We start from the raw sequence: 16011 nt of genomic DNA, 5'->3' as shown, positions 1-16011 counted from the left end.
TATGTATATTTCAATCAGAAAAAAAAGCAGATATTTTTAAAAGCCCTTCAGAGACAGGGGCTCCACTGACTTCCTTGATCCCTATTCTAGTTGAGTCTCTTTCCAACCCTCCCCCAACCCCACTAGGAAGAAAGCCTTTCTCATTAAAGCTCCCCTACAGCCTTCCTTCACCCTCATCTCTTCAGAGAAGTGTCTTAAGGAAATATCAAAGGGTGTGTGTGTGTGTGTGTGTGTGTGTGTGTGTGTGTGTGTGTGTCTGATTGTGTGAGTGAAAGAGAAAGACAGAGTAATCATTATATCAGGAAGGAAGAAACCCACCATAGAAATGCAAAGCAGAGCAGTTGAAGAGAAAGGCTAGAGTGAACTACAGAGGAGTCCCATCTTGACAAGAGTAACAATGAGGAATTAAAATCCCACCACGGAAACTGTCAGAGGGCAAGGGATGAAGGGAGAACTGAACAATAGAGAGGGTCTATCCAGAGGGGAAAGGACTCACCCTTTACCCTTCCCTGGCCCCCTTTCTTCCTTAGCTCCAACCACATAGGACTAACAGTAAGACGTCTTGGGAGTAGAAGGAGGATACCACAAACTAGGGAGGGCCTGGGAAGTCCAGACAGAGAGAAAGGACCAAATAGCTGGAGTCAGAGAAGGAGCTGGGGCTGCTGCAGGACCTTAGATGGAGGTCATCTGACCCACTGGGAACACGTAGAGCACAGATGTCAAAGCCAGAGCACAGCCCCCTGTTTTGCAGAAGAAGCTGATGCCCAGAAGGAAGATGTGACTATTACTAGAGTCTTAGGACAAGAGGCCTAAGCAGATGTGCACGCCCTGCTAAGAGCATCGCAAGTTGGACGGGCTTCTCCACCAGGGGCAGCATCGCTCACCCCCAACTCCCAACCCACGTGGGTGTTTGAACATGGTGGAGGGGTGGGGGAGCAGGCAGCATATCTTATTGTCAAAAATGACTGGCGCTTAGCACATGAAGAGGAAACATCCTTCTTTGCCTGGGGTAGACTCAGGAAGGCGCCTGCCCAAAATGCCAATGTTGCCCCCATATAGAGAAACAGCGGGAGATTTAGACTGACATGGAAAAGGGGGCCCAATATCTGTGCATCTCTCTTGCAGTTCCTTGAGGTTTACCTCTAGCGCTCTTTGCTCCTTTTTCTTTCCTCTGGCAAGGCTGAGAAAGGCTGGTGGATAACCATGCCAGGTGAGACCGGGCTGCCTTTTTAAAGGGCACTTAGAAATGCAGCTGATTCAATACAGTGGTTTGAGGAATATGGGAACCCCACATCCCCATGATAAGCAGAAAGAGGAGGCTCCCCACTTTGCTTCTGTGAGGGCCCCAAACCTAGCCCTGGGTCTTTTCCTAATAAAGGAGGCTCTAGTGCTGGCCTGACACTAGACCTCTGGGACTGGGGGTTATAAGAAGCCTGCGAACTGGCCTGGGTGGCAGTCAGCCTGATGCTCCCACTGCAGGGAGGCTGGGAGCCGCTTCCATTCTCCCATTTCCTTTGTCAGACTCTAATTAAGGGACCTGCACACAGTAGGCTTGAGGTGCCAGCTGAGTGACCCATGTGCACAGGCCCCCGTGAGGCACGTGGAGAGGCAGCTTCGCTGCTGCCTGGGGGATCTACCTTTTTAGGGAAGGTGTGCAAGAGGTGGGGACAGGTGGGAGGGGGTAGAGCAGACAGCTGTGCTGGAGGGCACAAGACGGCTGTTTTTCTTGATACCGAGGCCAGAGGTTGCCCACCACTGAGCATCTCTCTGTGTAGAACAATTTGGTCAGAACTACCAAGAACGGGACAGGCAAACTCATGGCCTTTGACCCTCTATCAGTGGATTAGGAAGCTGGGCCACTCCCCCTACTGTCCCCTCTCCCCTCGTAAGTGACTCATGAGTGCCAGGTCCTGTGCTGGACACTTTGGTTGGCTTACTTCATCTCATCTTCATGGTTACCTCTGAGGTGGGTGCTATCAGCCATTTGTGGGAGAGAACACTGAGCCTGGAGGAAGTGACCACACACAGCGACAATGTCAGGGTTCACGCCCAGAGCTGCCCAATGCTTGAGCTCTTTCTCTTGAGCCCTGTCAGGGCAGCAGGTTGCTGCCGCAGCCAGGAGCCTGGGCTCTAGAACCAGGCTGCCTGCGTTCAAATCCTGCTTCTCCATTTGTTAGCTCTGTGACCCTGAGGCATCAGTTTCCCCATCTGAAAAATGGGCTAATAACAGTTCCTACCTCATAAGGTTATTGACGGGACTATATCATTGAATACTATAAAGCACTTAGAACACTGCCCGGCACATCGTGGGTGCTGCGTGACTATTAGCTGTTAATACAGCGCCCACTGTCCATTAGTGAGCCCAGCCTTCCATATCCAGTCTTCAATAGTGAGAGGCCTTCACAGTTAGATGTCAGGGGTGAAGAGGTCTTTGTAGCCCTGTGCCAGACCCCAGGAGAGATCCCAAGGAAGGAAAAGACACAGCCCCAGCCCTCAGGGGGCTTTCAGGAAAATGAAAGACCCTGGACATGCATGTCAGCATACACACACACACACACACACACACACACACACACACACACACACACACGCTGTTTGGCGTTCTTAACTGACACGGCATCCAGGTGGAGGTGCACTGTGAGTTAGGGAGCAGAGGGATGACAGGCTAGGACTCGGCAGAGAGAGTGAGATGGCAAACCCCACAGCCCAGAGCTGTGGAGAGCCCAGTCTGGGACACTGGGGCCCCGATGGCTGTTGTCCAAGGCCCCTGCCTTCCTGATCGGCACAGGTCCCACCACCTGCCGCCCCCAAGTGGAGACGACCAGCTCAGATCAGGGGCCCGGGGCCCGACCTGGCCCAGGGCATCCATGCCAAGGCCTGTGGCCCAACCCCCAGGCTGTGGCCTCTCCTGCCAGGTCCTTCTGGGACGCCCCCTTTACCCAGCCCTGCCTCCCCTTTGTCCAGACCTGCAGAAACCCACTTGGAACCAAGGGCAAAGTCCTAACAGCCTGTAGTCTCTGATTAGTAGCCTTCAGCATGGAAGTGGACCCTGGTAACGGGCCTGGATGCACCAGGAAGCAGAGTCCTAGGGAAAGAAGAAATCCCTGGGAGCCGCCTCCCTGGGAAGCGATCCCCCCTCTTTCCAGAATGTGCAGTGAACAGGGCTCCCCAAAGCTTCTGTGACACAAGCGTCTGAAGGAGAGAAGTTAGACGCTAGCACCGGAGTCCGCTAAAAGCCCGTCAGAGAGCAGAGGTAATTTACGAGGAGGATGCTGTAGCAATGCAGGCAGAGCAAAGGAAGCAGAGGGAGTGCAACCCGGACACATACATATCAAAAACAGAAGCGTGGGTTCCTGCCTCTGCACGTCCCCAGACATATAATATTACAGATCACAGCTTGCATGGAACTCGCATATTCCTGCAGCTCGGATATGATACAGTGAATGCATTGTGACAGTAGCTGAGTGGATTCTATGTGCTGAACAGATGTCTTCTAGCAGACGAGGTTTCTGTGACTGTATCACATTGTGCTTTCATCAATTATACATCACTCCTCATTACAGAGGCAGGCGCTCATGACAGTGTGCAGCGGCTAGGTGAGAAACCCGGCCAGATTGAGAAGTGAAGGGCATACTTTGGGGGAGCTGGGATGCCCACTGGGTCCTGGGGTGCTGGAACCACCTCTTCTCCCCAAAGGCCCCACATCACTCCTCCTCCCTGCTACCTCCTTCTAGTTCTTAATACCCACTTTCCTATTACTAGCTGAGCTAGGGTCATTTTTTTCCCCATTCGAAAAATAATTATTATAAAATATTTCAAATTGTGTAAAATAATGAATTTTATATACCCCTCAGCCCATCAATCAGATTCAACAACTGTTGAGACTTGTCCACGTTGGCTTCTTGTCTCTCCCTGAGGTCAAGTGTTCAAGTGTTTGAAAATTAATCCCAGGCCTCCTGTGATTTCACCTCTATACAACTCCGTGTGAATCTTTAAAGGAAATATGGCTGTTTCCCATAGAACCGTACGGTCATTATCACTGCTTATAAAATCAACAATATTTCCTTGTCCTCATGAAGTAGTCAGGCTGCATTTGAGGGTCTTTGGGGTTTATGGCCACGTGTCTCATAGCCATTGCTCTGGGACCCTCCCTCCCGCCCGCCCCCGCCACTGCACTCTCCCATTAGAGTTTGACCTTTCTGTGGCGGCTCTTAGCCCCCTGATCCCCAGACCCCATCGAGAACTCAGGTAATATTCTGTCCTCAGCCTCATGCCCCTCCTCAAGGCTACAGCAGGGTCACAGGTCTGAAGAGGACGTACTGCAGACCCCTGGCAGGGTGTCTGTGGGAGGAACGATCCTTCCTTGCAGGTGTTGGGGGCGGGGCAGTCAGTTATGACAAGAACAGCTGAGACATGCCAGGCTGCTGCTTTGAGGTGTAAGCCAGTGCTTCCCAAAGTGTGGTGCGCGTGCCCTCATGGTACACCAGGCGATTCTATGGGGTGCACAGACAAGCATAAAAGAAAGAAGTTATGTATTCTTCCTAATCTTCATTTCGAAAAACTTACAACCACACATCAAGCCCATCGTTTTGTAGGTATCGTTACTGTAGATGAGGCCAGCCAAAATATTTGGTGATTTTAAGGTTGATTTTGAGAAGAATATTAAATAAATACTAATACAGAGGTATTTGGATAAGGCAAAAAAATTCCTAGTGGGACCCAATCCCTCAAGTCTAGGAGCCCTGGTGCAGTGGAAGGAGGAGGAGGTTTGAACCAAGGTCATTTGAATTTCAGTCCAAGCTCTGTTAATTGCCAGCCAGTAATCAAATCACTTCACCTCTCAGGGTCTCACCCTTTCACCTGTACAGTGGGGCTATGCCTGTCTGCCTTGTTGATGTCAAACTCAAAGAGGGCAATAAAGTGTTTTTAAGCAGGGAAACCCTCTACAAAGACAAGTTTTAAAGCTATGCTAAGAACTGCTCTGTTTTCAGCCTTCTGTACCTCATGTCACTTACCTGCTCCCAGGGGTCTATGCAACTCAAAACCTGGACCCATCCACTCTGATCAGCTCTAAGTGCTGCAGGTCGTTAAGCCTGGCCATTGTAATAAGCATCGATTATCATTAGCAACGTTATTATATTTACCTAAGATCCCTGGTGCATACGAAAATGCAGAGAGCTCTCACCCATCTTCTGCTTTACAAGAACGATTTGCCATGTCTAAAAACCATTTCTAGAATTAATTTGCCTACTGCAAACAATTTATATTAATGAAAACACATTGAGTGGGGGGAGGTTGGCGGGGGGCGGGTGTTCTGCCTGCAGAATATATTTGCTTTGTTCACCTAGAATAAAAAGATTTTGAGTGCATGTTTGTTTTGAATAAATGAATAGCTGGGTGACAGGAGGAAGGTCTGCCCATGCATCTGATCCAACGTGGTCTAGCAGTCCTCTCCAAGATGGATGGGGACGTGGGCAGGTGGCAGTGCTGATCGCTTGCATTTTAATAGGCAGTGATGTCTGTCATCTGCTTCTCTATATTTACAGACCCCCTTCTCAGGCTTGTATTTGATCGTGGTGGAGGAGGGAGGCCGCCACCCCCTTCCCCAGTCTCATCCGAGGTTTGGAATAAGCCAAAGTGGGGGCCTCTGAGTCCGCGACCCCGACTCACCCTGCAAGAGTCTCCCAAAACCATGCCTTGTTCTTTGCAGCAGCCGCTCTCCCCCGGTGTGTGCTTATTTTATTTATTTGGGTCGATGAGGCTCATTTTCCTCTCTGCAGATGGCAGCAGGGTTCCCTGATCCTGCATTATGTTCCCCGATTGTCAGAGGGGGAGGGAGATGGGAGGAGGAAGAAGAGGAGAAGGATCCAGTGAGGTGGGGTGGCTGTGAGGATGGGGACACGAACCCCAAGCCAACCTTGCCCACCCGCTTCCCATCCTGGGCGTTTATGTCCACGTTTGGACCTCAGCCTGCCCCACCCCCTACCCCGCCCCACTGGATCCTTCTGTTTGGATACAAGCAACTCAAATGTTTAGTGATTGACAGTGCCTTGACGACAAGGTACTTCAGAGATCTCCCCAGCAGCCCGGCCGAGGCTGTGGGGTGTGAAGGCTCTGGCTCTGCCTTGCCAGCATCCAGGGCGCATGTGTGTTTGCATAATAACCTACAAAACGCTTCATGTCCCTCGATGCGCCCACTCAGGGGCCTCCGAGGGAGGAGGGCTTTGTCAACACGGCTTTGTGTGGGAGATGCAGCCCGTGTTAGCCTGGATTAGTTTGCCCCTGCAGGTTGCACAGGCTACCTAAGGCCAGACAGGAAACCAGAATGGGTCCTTCAGTTACCAAGGGGGCACTTGGTCCTCAGCGAGCGGACCCCTCTGTGTGGCACCAGCACATGATGCCCCCCGAGAGGACAGCCTCAGGGGTGGTTAAGAGCCCAGACCCTGGTGCCAGACTGCCTGGGTCACTTCCCGGATCTGCCACCTTCTAGCTATGTCACCTTAGTGCCTCAGCTTCTTCCGTCTTGAAATGGGAGTGACAATGGGACCCAGCCCAGAGGGTTTTCATGGGATTAAATGAATTCATGTCACCAACGTGCTTAGAATGGCGCCAGCCACGTTAAAGTGCAATGTCAGTGTTTGTGAAATAACTACAAGGTACTGTTTTCCCCCCAGTGGTGGTGGGTTACAATGAGGTTTAGAATGATGGTGTCACCAAGTCCCAGGATATCAGACCTCGAGATCTGAATCCTGGATAGAGAAGGGCAGGGACTCCTTCGGGACCACAGGGCTCCTGCGGGCACAGGAAGACTTAGCTCAACCCTCCCACTTCTCCCCACCCCAAGGAGGGAGCCCTCTGAAAAGCCCCGTCAGTGCGGGCTTACTCTGCCTCTGACTCTTTTTTTTTTTTTTTTTTAAGTCACATTTTCCTTCCCTTTCATTCTCCACTCCCAGAAGAGTAACCACTCCGAACCTGCCCCCTGCTCCGTGACGCGTCATCTCTGTGACGGCTCTGCAAGGCAGCCAGGGGTCCAGGCTGCAGAGGAACCTGGAGAACGCTGGTCTGACTCAGCTCTGACAGGCAGCTCCTCCATCTGGGATCCCAGGCTCCCTGGAGGAGACGGGGGCGGGGGTGACAGGGAGATGTCATCAATACTCAAAGCCTGGACCAGGATGACGGCACTCACTGGCATCCCTCAGACCTGCAGTGGGGCTGGGGAGCAGAGTAGGTGCTGGGAGGCAGAGCCCAGGGCCACAGAGAAGCGAGGTGGCAGGGTGAGGGGAGCGTGATGCGGAGGTTGAGAGGAGCACAGAGCTGGGTGTCAAGAGCCTGCCTCGCAGGAACCCTGGCTCCGGCCTCTTCTAACTGGTTGACTTTGAGCAAGTTACTAACCTCCTTTCACTCGCAATTCCTTCAGCTATTAGATAGAGATAATAAGAGCGTCTGCATCACAGGTTTTTTTTTTTTTTTTTTTTTTTTGCGGTACGCGGGCCCCTCACCACTGTGGCCTCTACCATTGCGGAGCACAGGCTCCGGACGCGCAGGCTCAGCGGCCATGGCTCACGGGCCCAGCCGCTCTGCGGCATGTGGGATCCTCCCAGACCGGGGCACGAACCCGTGTCCTCTGCATCGGCAGGCGGACTCTCAACCACTGCGCCACCAGGGAAGCCCCATCACAGGTTTTTTTGAGAGAATTAGATGAGATGATGCTTGTAGCACTGATTCATTGCCCAGCATGTCAGCTATTTCAGTTACCCAGATGAGTAGGGCAGTCGTGACAAGTCTTGGCCTCAGAAGGCATCCCCGGGGATAGCAGCGATAGGAATGACCCCTGGCAAAAGTTGAGTGGCTGCCACAGCATGTGGCCACCTGCCTAAAGAGCTCATCCAGAAAAGGGCCAACTTGGCTATGTGTCTGTCCTGGAGGATAGGATCAGATGGGGCTGTAGGAGGCTGTTGGGTAGCACCCCACGGGGCCTTACCTTGTGGACATCACTGTGCTCCAGAAAGCTCAGCTGGGCCTTGGCGCTGGGCATTCTTTATCCCCAAAAGCTAAGGTGCCAAATGTCTTCCCCAGATCACTGAAACCCTGGGAGATGACAACCTGGGTCTGGAAAATGTTTCCTCCTCCAGGAACCGGCCCCGGGCAATGTCCTTCAGCAGATAAGAAAGCTGTTGTAGAGCTTCCCTGGTGGCGCAGTGGTTGAGAGTCTGCCTGCCGATGCGGAGGACGTGGGTTCGTGCCCTGGTCCGGGAGGATCCCACGTGCCGCGGAGCGGCAGGGCCCGTGAGCCATGGCCGCTGAGCCTGCACGTCCGGAGCCTGTGCTCCGCAACGGGAGAGGCCACGGCAGTGAGAGGCCCGCGTACCAGGAAAAAAAAAAAAAAAAGAAAGCTGTTGTATTGCCCAGCTCGTGGAAGGGCTGGGTCCTGAAGCCTCCTCCCCGCCCTTAGAAGCCCATCACAGAAGCATGGGCAGATGTGACCAGCTGGAAAGAGGGAGAGAGAGAAGGCTGCCTCTCTGGAGAGTTCTGTCCGGCTCCCCAGACCCAAGGAGGTTTCCGGGAGACCTTCACTCTGTTCTCTTGGTTGAGCTTGTTGGGCCCCTCCCATCCAGCATTTCCCCTCTGACAAAGAGGAGAAGTGAGGCCAGAGACTGGGGAGCTGGAAGGAGCAGGCAGGCGTCAAGGGTGAGTCCCTCCGTAGTTGCCAGTACACCCCAGGACAAGGCGGAGGAGAGAAGCGGGAAGGGCTGTTGAGATGGTACACTGGAGGGAGTTCAGGCTACCCTATGCCGTCAGCCCCCTCCCCAGCACCACTGAAACACCAGCCTGTGCTTTAGGTAGGGGAGAGGGCAGGGTTCAATCCAATGCTGCTATGGACTCCCTGATCTCCTGAAAAGGTCCCAGATTTGGATTTTGTGTCTCATGGCAAGCTTGGGTCTGCCCAAAGAGACCAGCAGGTTGCATAATTGGAGCATAGGTAATAGGGTGTCTGGGAAGAGAACACTGGAAAGAGAGGGTGTCTTTGCCATGGCTGACTTGGGGGAAGGAGGATGGGTGGGATGCCCTGTTAGCCCAAGGTGAGCTTTACCAGAAATGGTACCCCACTTTAGGGAGGTCATAGGGCAGGCTGCCCTTAAACCTAGGGGTGGGAAGTTACAGACAAAAGTTGGTCTCCCCACTGGGATGTTGCAAGGAGGTAGGGGTCCTCCCCCACCCAGATGACTACCTTGTGGGGTCACAATGGAGGGCTCTGAAGGAATGGTTGTTTCCTATACCTTGGAGGTGGGGTCCCCAGCCTCTCCATCCATCCTCCCATAGAGCACAGATCATGCTCTAATTTTCACAGGTGGAGGAAGGGGTAAGATGGGTAGCAGGGAGCTGCAGTGTGCAGAAAACAGAGCCCCAGGCCCAGAGTCAAGAGACCTGCATTCTGATCCCACCTCTGCCACCAATTGTGTCCCTTGGGGATGTCCCTTCCGTTCCCTAGTTTCTATAAAAGGAGGACGTTGGTCCAGTTGGCTCTTAGGTCCCTCCTCCCAGATTCTAAGCTTCTAGAAGTGACCAGTCACACCAAGGGCATTCATGCCTTTATCGGCAAACACTTACTGAGAGCTTCTCGTGCTCCAGGCGTGATGCTGGACACTCAGGACACTTGGATGAATCAGAGACCGTCCAGCCCTCAGGGTGCTCGGGGTATAATCAGTGAAGGTCCGTGGTATAATCACAAATTCTATGAGAACATGGAAAGGTGTGATTCATTCTGACAGGAAATTGGCCAAGAAGGTTTCACAGAGGAAGTGACATTTCAACTCAGCCTCCAGGAATGAGGCGGTCGGGGGGGTGGTGCCCTGCCCTGGCAACTCACATTCCCTGAGCTCCCCGACAAAGGCACCAGTTTTGCCTCCAGTCTTGTCCTGCTGCCACCTCCCACATGTCACAACTCAGTGTAGATCAACAGGGGATACTATTAGAAGTCAGCTGTGTGACCCCAGAGTCCCCATGACATCCCTGAAATACCAGCACAGCTCTGTTTATGCACTCGTACAGATATATTTGTAGAAACCATGAAACCGCTCACTTAAGACAACAGATAACCCCCAAATCAACTCCATTTGATTTGAAATGCACTTTTGGGGGTAGAAAATATGAATTCCTAATTCCGTTTTGCTGAGCATCAGAATGAGATGAGTCAATGGAAACACTGAATGACTGAAGAGAGGAAGCCCAGAAAAATCCCGGGATAGAATATTGATCTGGACGGAATCATCAAGATGAGACAGTAGCACATAGTCGGGCCATCCATTACTAACTCATAATCTTTGCTCTGGCTCCATGTCACATTATAATAACAAGGGCTAACATTTACTTCAGACCTGCCGCGTGCCTCATCCTCCCAACAACTCAGTGAGGTAGGTCCTGCTGTTAAACCACTTTACAGATGAGGAGACCGAGTCCCTTGCCCCAAGCCCATGCTCTTTGCCACCGTGTTGCATTTGGAAGTGCCACGTCCTCTCTGTTCAAATTTAATAATCAACACTCAAAGCTATTCAAAACCAGCTCACGCGGCCACACACTGGGGGTGAGGCACACGTCTGATTTTTCCTGACTCAGAACACAGGACAAATAGTGGAGCTGCCAGACACCACCCAGGCCCTGAGAACTTTGCTCTGAGGACCCTGAGGACAGAAACGATCTAGTTTCACCCTAAGCAAGTCTCATTGATTCCGCCTGGCGTCCAAGGGGTGCTCTCTGGATCTGGGCAAATCTGGTCCCAGGCAATTCCTTGATATAGCTCCGATGGCAGACAAATACCTTGCTTCCTAGCTCAGCTTTGGGATTGGTTATTCCTCTTAAACGCCCCGTCTCGGGGTCGAGTCTGCTCCCCCAACACCACCACCACCACACCCCGCCCCCAGAGCTGGTAGGACTCTACCCTGCTGGGGGTGGGAGTCGGGGTGTGGGACAGGTGGTGAATCAGCCCAAGATCCCAGCGTCTGAGTTTCCCATGTGGAAATGGAGCTAGAACAAAGCCGTTGCCCCTGGCCCTCGAGGTTAGAGCCCAGAGTTAGCGATGGGGGAGATGAGGCCAACATGAGTCAGTCATCTGAATGCAAGAGGACAGAAGCGGAAAAGAATTTACATGTGCTTCTATTTTCTTGGTTCCCTGAGGATCCCTTAATGTCGGTGGGGGAGGAGGCAGTGGGGAGTAGAATAATCTCCACAAAGCAGGCTTGGCCCTTGGCCATTTGGAGATGGTCCCCTGCAGGGTACCAGGAAGCCCCCACCCCAACCCCAAAGCATCAGAGCTTCTTTCCTTTGGCTGAAAGCATTGCGCCTGTTAAAATGCAAATTCCTGGAGAAGAGCCATGTCAGACCTTTCCGTCCTTTATATACCACTGTCTGGAGAGGTCCACGGTCCATCCATCGTAGGGAATGTGGGTTGGAAAGGACCTCTGAGATCTCTGGGTTCCACCCCCTCCCATGTTGTGCAGAGGGCTTGCCGGGTCACATGGCAGTGGGGTGGGGGGCTGGGCCTATGCTGTCAGATGCTCCCTGAAGGGCTCACGGGCTAATGCGGGGAAGGCAGACCTGCACGTGGAAAGGGGTGACGAGCAACGCAAGGCAGAGGGTAATGGCGCTTATGACAGGGGTTAAGGGAGAGAGCGGTATGGGCTGACACAATCAGGAAAGTCACCCCAAGGAGATGGCGCTGCAGCTGAGCCTTGAAGGATGGCAGGCGTTCGGATTTAGATGGGCAGGGGATTCACGTGGGGTGAGATGAATCAGGCCATGGGGGCTGAACGAGCAGGCTTACACTTTGGAGAGCATCGCTTAGGTAAAGGGGAGCAGAGGGCTGCTGAGGTGGGAGCAGTGTTTGAGAAGATTTGCCAGGCAGAGGGGTAAGCAGGAGGGATTGGAAGGGGACAGACACAGACGCAGGGAGACTCAGATGTGAGCCGTCTGGTGATGGAAGAGGCACTGATAGGGAAGAAGAAATGAGGGGCAAGGATCCCAAGACTGTCCAGACTTCCCCAGAGCAGTGTGGGGAAGGAAAAGGGCATGGTTTCATGAATCAGAAAACCACCTAGTCACGGGGTGACCATGAGTCACTCACTTCATGTCTCTGGGCCTCAGTGTTCTCATCTATAAAATGGGAATGACAGCAGTGACAATATCCCTGCCTTCTATGCAAAGCTATTGTAAGAATGAAATGAGATCATGATATGAAAGGACTCTGAAAAGGGCCGGGAACATTTTCTGGTCCACTTTCCCCCTCGGACATCAATATTGAAAAGCTCCATACTCACCCCCACCCGCCAGGCTCCGTCACTTTCAACCTTATTCACTTCAAAGCACAAATAGAAAATCTTTCTTTCTAGGACACTGGGATCGACTAACCAGGCTGCTGGCGGCCGGAAGTCGCTAGTCACTAGTTGGGGCTTTCGAGGGCCACCCCGCTGTGCAGGCTCCACCCGGCTGCACTGGGGCCCGAGGGGATCTGCATCCCAGCACAGACACGGCCCACTGGCCAGGGCAGCAAGCTCAGGCAGTCCCAGAAAGAGACGGTCCTGGCACTGAGGCTGGGCCCTGTGGCTTCTTTCATCTGCCTCACAGTCTAGTCCTCTCTGGTTTTCACTTGACAGGCTTGAGGGCCCCTCACTCTCCATCCATCCATGAGCAGCTCTCTCCCTTCCTCCCCACATGCTTGCCCAGGCGTCCTTAGGCAAACCATTTAATTTATTTATATTTATGAAACCTCCAACTAGGTCAATGCACTTTCATGCACATCTTAATAATTGTTGATATGGTGGCGGGGAAGAAAAGGATCACGTGGGCTGTGGAAACCGGCTCATGACTCTCTCCACCAGCGAGGTCATCCGGGACCCGGTACAAGGGAAATGCCTCTGTTGGTGTAATAACTGCTGAGTCCGTAGCAACGCTGCCTTCCACAGCCCCCGTCAGCACTTCTCCAAAACACGGAGGAGGGTTTTGTGGTTTCAAACCACATTGCACACCCAGATCCCACTGGACCTGTAAATGGATACGGAGCCCGAAATCAGCAAAGCAGCAGCTGAAATGAAATTAGACACTGAGTCCAAAAGAAAGCAGGCTGTGATTCTCACGGCAAAGGGAACTTAACCTTTCTCTTCTGCAAGTCCAGATGCCCTTCTTGTCCCCTGCACTCACCTCTGTCCTCTCAAAATGCACCTGCTCTTACTTGATCTAGAGACCCGCATCCCATGACTGTGGGGTTTCTGCCTCCATGAGCACGTGGTGTGTCTTAAAGGAAGCTGTAACCTAGGGGTCAGGCATGCGTCTCTAATTCACATACAAGGTGAAGTGAATTTTGAGGAGATAGGAATGAACTCAGGGGACAAGAAGGGCCTCTGGAAAAGAGAGTAGAATCAATTCAAACAATTAACCAAGTTTGCTGTGTTGGTTTCTAGAGAGGCCATACCCTGCGATGCCCAGGGAGGGCAACAGTGATTAAATCCATGGACTTTGAGATCAGAAATCTGAGTTGAAACCCTGGTTCCATGATTCACTAGCTGGGTGACCTTCATCAAGTTAACTAACATTTCTAAGCCTCAATTTCCTCATCAATAAAATGGGGATAATAATAGAGTACCTAATTCAGAATTATCTTTAGGACGAAAAGAGATAACACGTGCACATAAAATTCTCAGTGCATGGACTTTACATGCATTGATCTCAACGCATTATGCTCAGATGCACTGTACTCGGTGAAGGAAGCCAGTCTCGAAAGGCTACCTGCTATATAATTCCATGTATATGACATTGCAAAAGGGACAAGACTGCAAGGACAGAAAACAGATCAGTGGTTTCCAGGAGCTGGGGGTGGGGAGAGGGGATGACAACAAAGGACATGAAGGAATTTGGCAGGTGACGGAAACGTTGTGCATCTTGATTATGGTGGTGGTTACAAGACTGTTGGTGTATGTCTAGAGTTTTAGAACGGTACACTAAAAGAGTGAGTTCTACTGAATGTAAATTGTACCTCGATAAACCTGACTTCTCCAAAAAAAAAGAGAATTCATTCTTGCAAAATCCTGGAAAACTATACATTCATGGTGAGTAGGCAATATATGGTAACGCTTCTTATGATCGCTCTGGTGGGGCGTCCCTTCGTGCCTTCTTCAAAGGGTCAAAAGGCCGAGTCGGTTGCGATTCTCCTCCAAGGGGGCAACCTTGACTCAGCAAGGGTCCCTTCCAGTCTGTGACAGTTGCTAAAGATTCTCCACCTCCGTGGCTCACCACGGAGTTTTACATTCGAATGACTGCAAGTTTTCTGTTCTGGTTTGAAGACCTTGGCAGGCTGGCAGACCTGGGGCCCCAGCCTCAGAGCTTAATAGCCACTTTCTCAACTCCCCTTATTGTTCTGTAATCTGTATAATTTTAGGACCCTGTATGGCGCCTTCTCTAAGCTCATGGTTCCCATTAATAATCATGATCGGCACTTACCTAGGTGCTTTTCATTTTCAAAGCCCATTAATTAACACTAATTAATCCACACAGCAGTGCTGGAAGGAAGGGGAGCTATCATTATCCTGGTTGTAAAAAAAAAAAAAAAAAAAAAGAGGCAGAGAAGAGGAAGGCTCCAGGTGACTGCAGGTGGCTGCAAAGGGTAGGAAGGGATGAGGAAATCCTAGGCAGAGAATCCTGGTACCCAGGTCCCTGCTCAAGGCTGCAACTCTCAGTGATGATTAAAATGGCCAACATTTATTGAGCAACTACTGTGTGCAAGGCACCCCACAAAGAGCTTTCCATGCACTTTCTCAGTTCATCATCACAGCAATCCCTTGAGCACCTCTGGCTGTGATTCATTCCTTTTTACAAAAATATTAATGGAGACGTGGAGAGATGAAGTACCTGCCCAAGGTTACACAGTGCACACACAGTCCATACTTAATCTCTCACTGGCCTCACTCTCCCACCTTGCCAGATCACCCATTAGAGCTAAAGTTGACCTCAGGTTCCTCAAAGTGGCACCCAGGTGGGACAGGTGCTGGGGACTTCGCTTTGTTCTCGCCATGTACGAGGAAGGACGGAAAGGAGCTTTGAAGGCAGCCAGCCCAGAAAGTAGAGAACAGAGCTGACGCAGAGGCCCAACTGAGTAGCCGTAGCATCCCAAACCCGGAGCACACTCCTCCCTTCTTCACCTCCAGTTCCTTCCTTAGCTCAGGAGAAGACCATCCGTTCACTGTCTTAACATTTATGGAGCGCAGCACAACCCTGAGCTCCAGAAGCACCTAAAGATGAGTGAGGCCTGTCTCATGGAATTCACTGTATCTCCAAGGAGCAGAGATTTTTTTTTAATTTTTTTCTTCTTATAATTTACTTCTTTGGGTCTTTGTGGCTGCACGCGGGCTTTCTCTAGTTGCGGCAAGTGGGGGCTACTCTTCGTTGCGGTGCTCGGGCTTCTCATTGTGGTGGCTTCTCTTGTTGCGGAGCACGGGCTCTCGGTGTGCGGGCTTCAGTAGTTGTGGCACGTGGGCTCAGTAGTTGTGGCTTGCGAGCTCTAGAGCACAGGCTTAGTAGTTGTGGTGCATGGGCTTAGTTGCTCTGCAGCATGTGGGATCTTCCTGGACCAGAGCTCGAACCCGTGTCCCCTGCATTGGCAGGCGGATTCTTAACCACTGCGTCACCAGGAAAGTCCCAGGAGCAGAGCTTTGATGCCTGAAACATCCAGAAATCTCAATGGCCACAAGAAATGGTGAAACTCTTCCCGATTCCCCTACATTCAAAACCACATTCTTGGGCTCCACAAAACTTGAACACGGAATAACATAATTAATTATTAAATATTCATTTTTTGGATAAAGTTCATTTTTAATTTTTTTTTAACTTTTATACAATTTTTTAAGTTTACTTTCCACTTAGTTATTACACAATATTGGCTGCATTCCTCATGTTGTATACTACATCCTTGAGTGGATCTCACACCCAATAGCTTATACCGCCTACTCTCCCGCCTCTCCCTTGCCC

The 16011-nt window shown here is 51.5% G+C and overlaps 1 protein-coding gene and 1 long non-coding RNA gene across 2 annotated transcripts in view; one reads left to right on the top strand and one right to left on the bottom strand.

Moving 5' to 3' along the window:
• Positions 1 to 16011, top strand: part of DSCAML1 (DS cell adhesion molecule like 1) — a 341881-nt gene that overhangs the window by 187225 nt on the left and 138645 nt on the right. The gene's annotated exons all lie outside the window — the stretch shown is intronic.
• LOC137229728 (uncharacterized) lies at positions 5660 to 9687 on the bottom strand. The gene is made up of 3 exons (XR_010945815.1): positions 9610 to 9687; positions 6973 to 7110; positions 5660 to 5802 (listed from the first exon to the last, which is right to left on the bottom strand). It is a non-coding gene; the product is annotated as an uncharacterized lncRNA (long non-coding RNA).

This window comes from Pseudorca crassidens, chromosome 9, assembly GCF_039906515.1.
Source record: "Pseudorca crassidens isolate mPseCra1 chromosome 9, mPseCra1.hap1, whole genome shotgun sequence".
Lineage (NCBI taxonomy): Eukaryota > Metazoa > Chordata > Mammalia > Artiodactyla > Delphinidae > Pseudorca > Pseudorca crassidens.
This window is presented reverse-complemented; position numbering and strand designations above follow the sequence as displayed.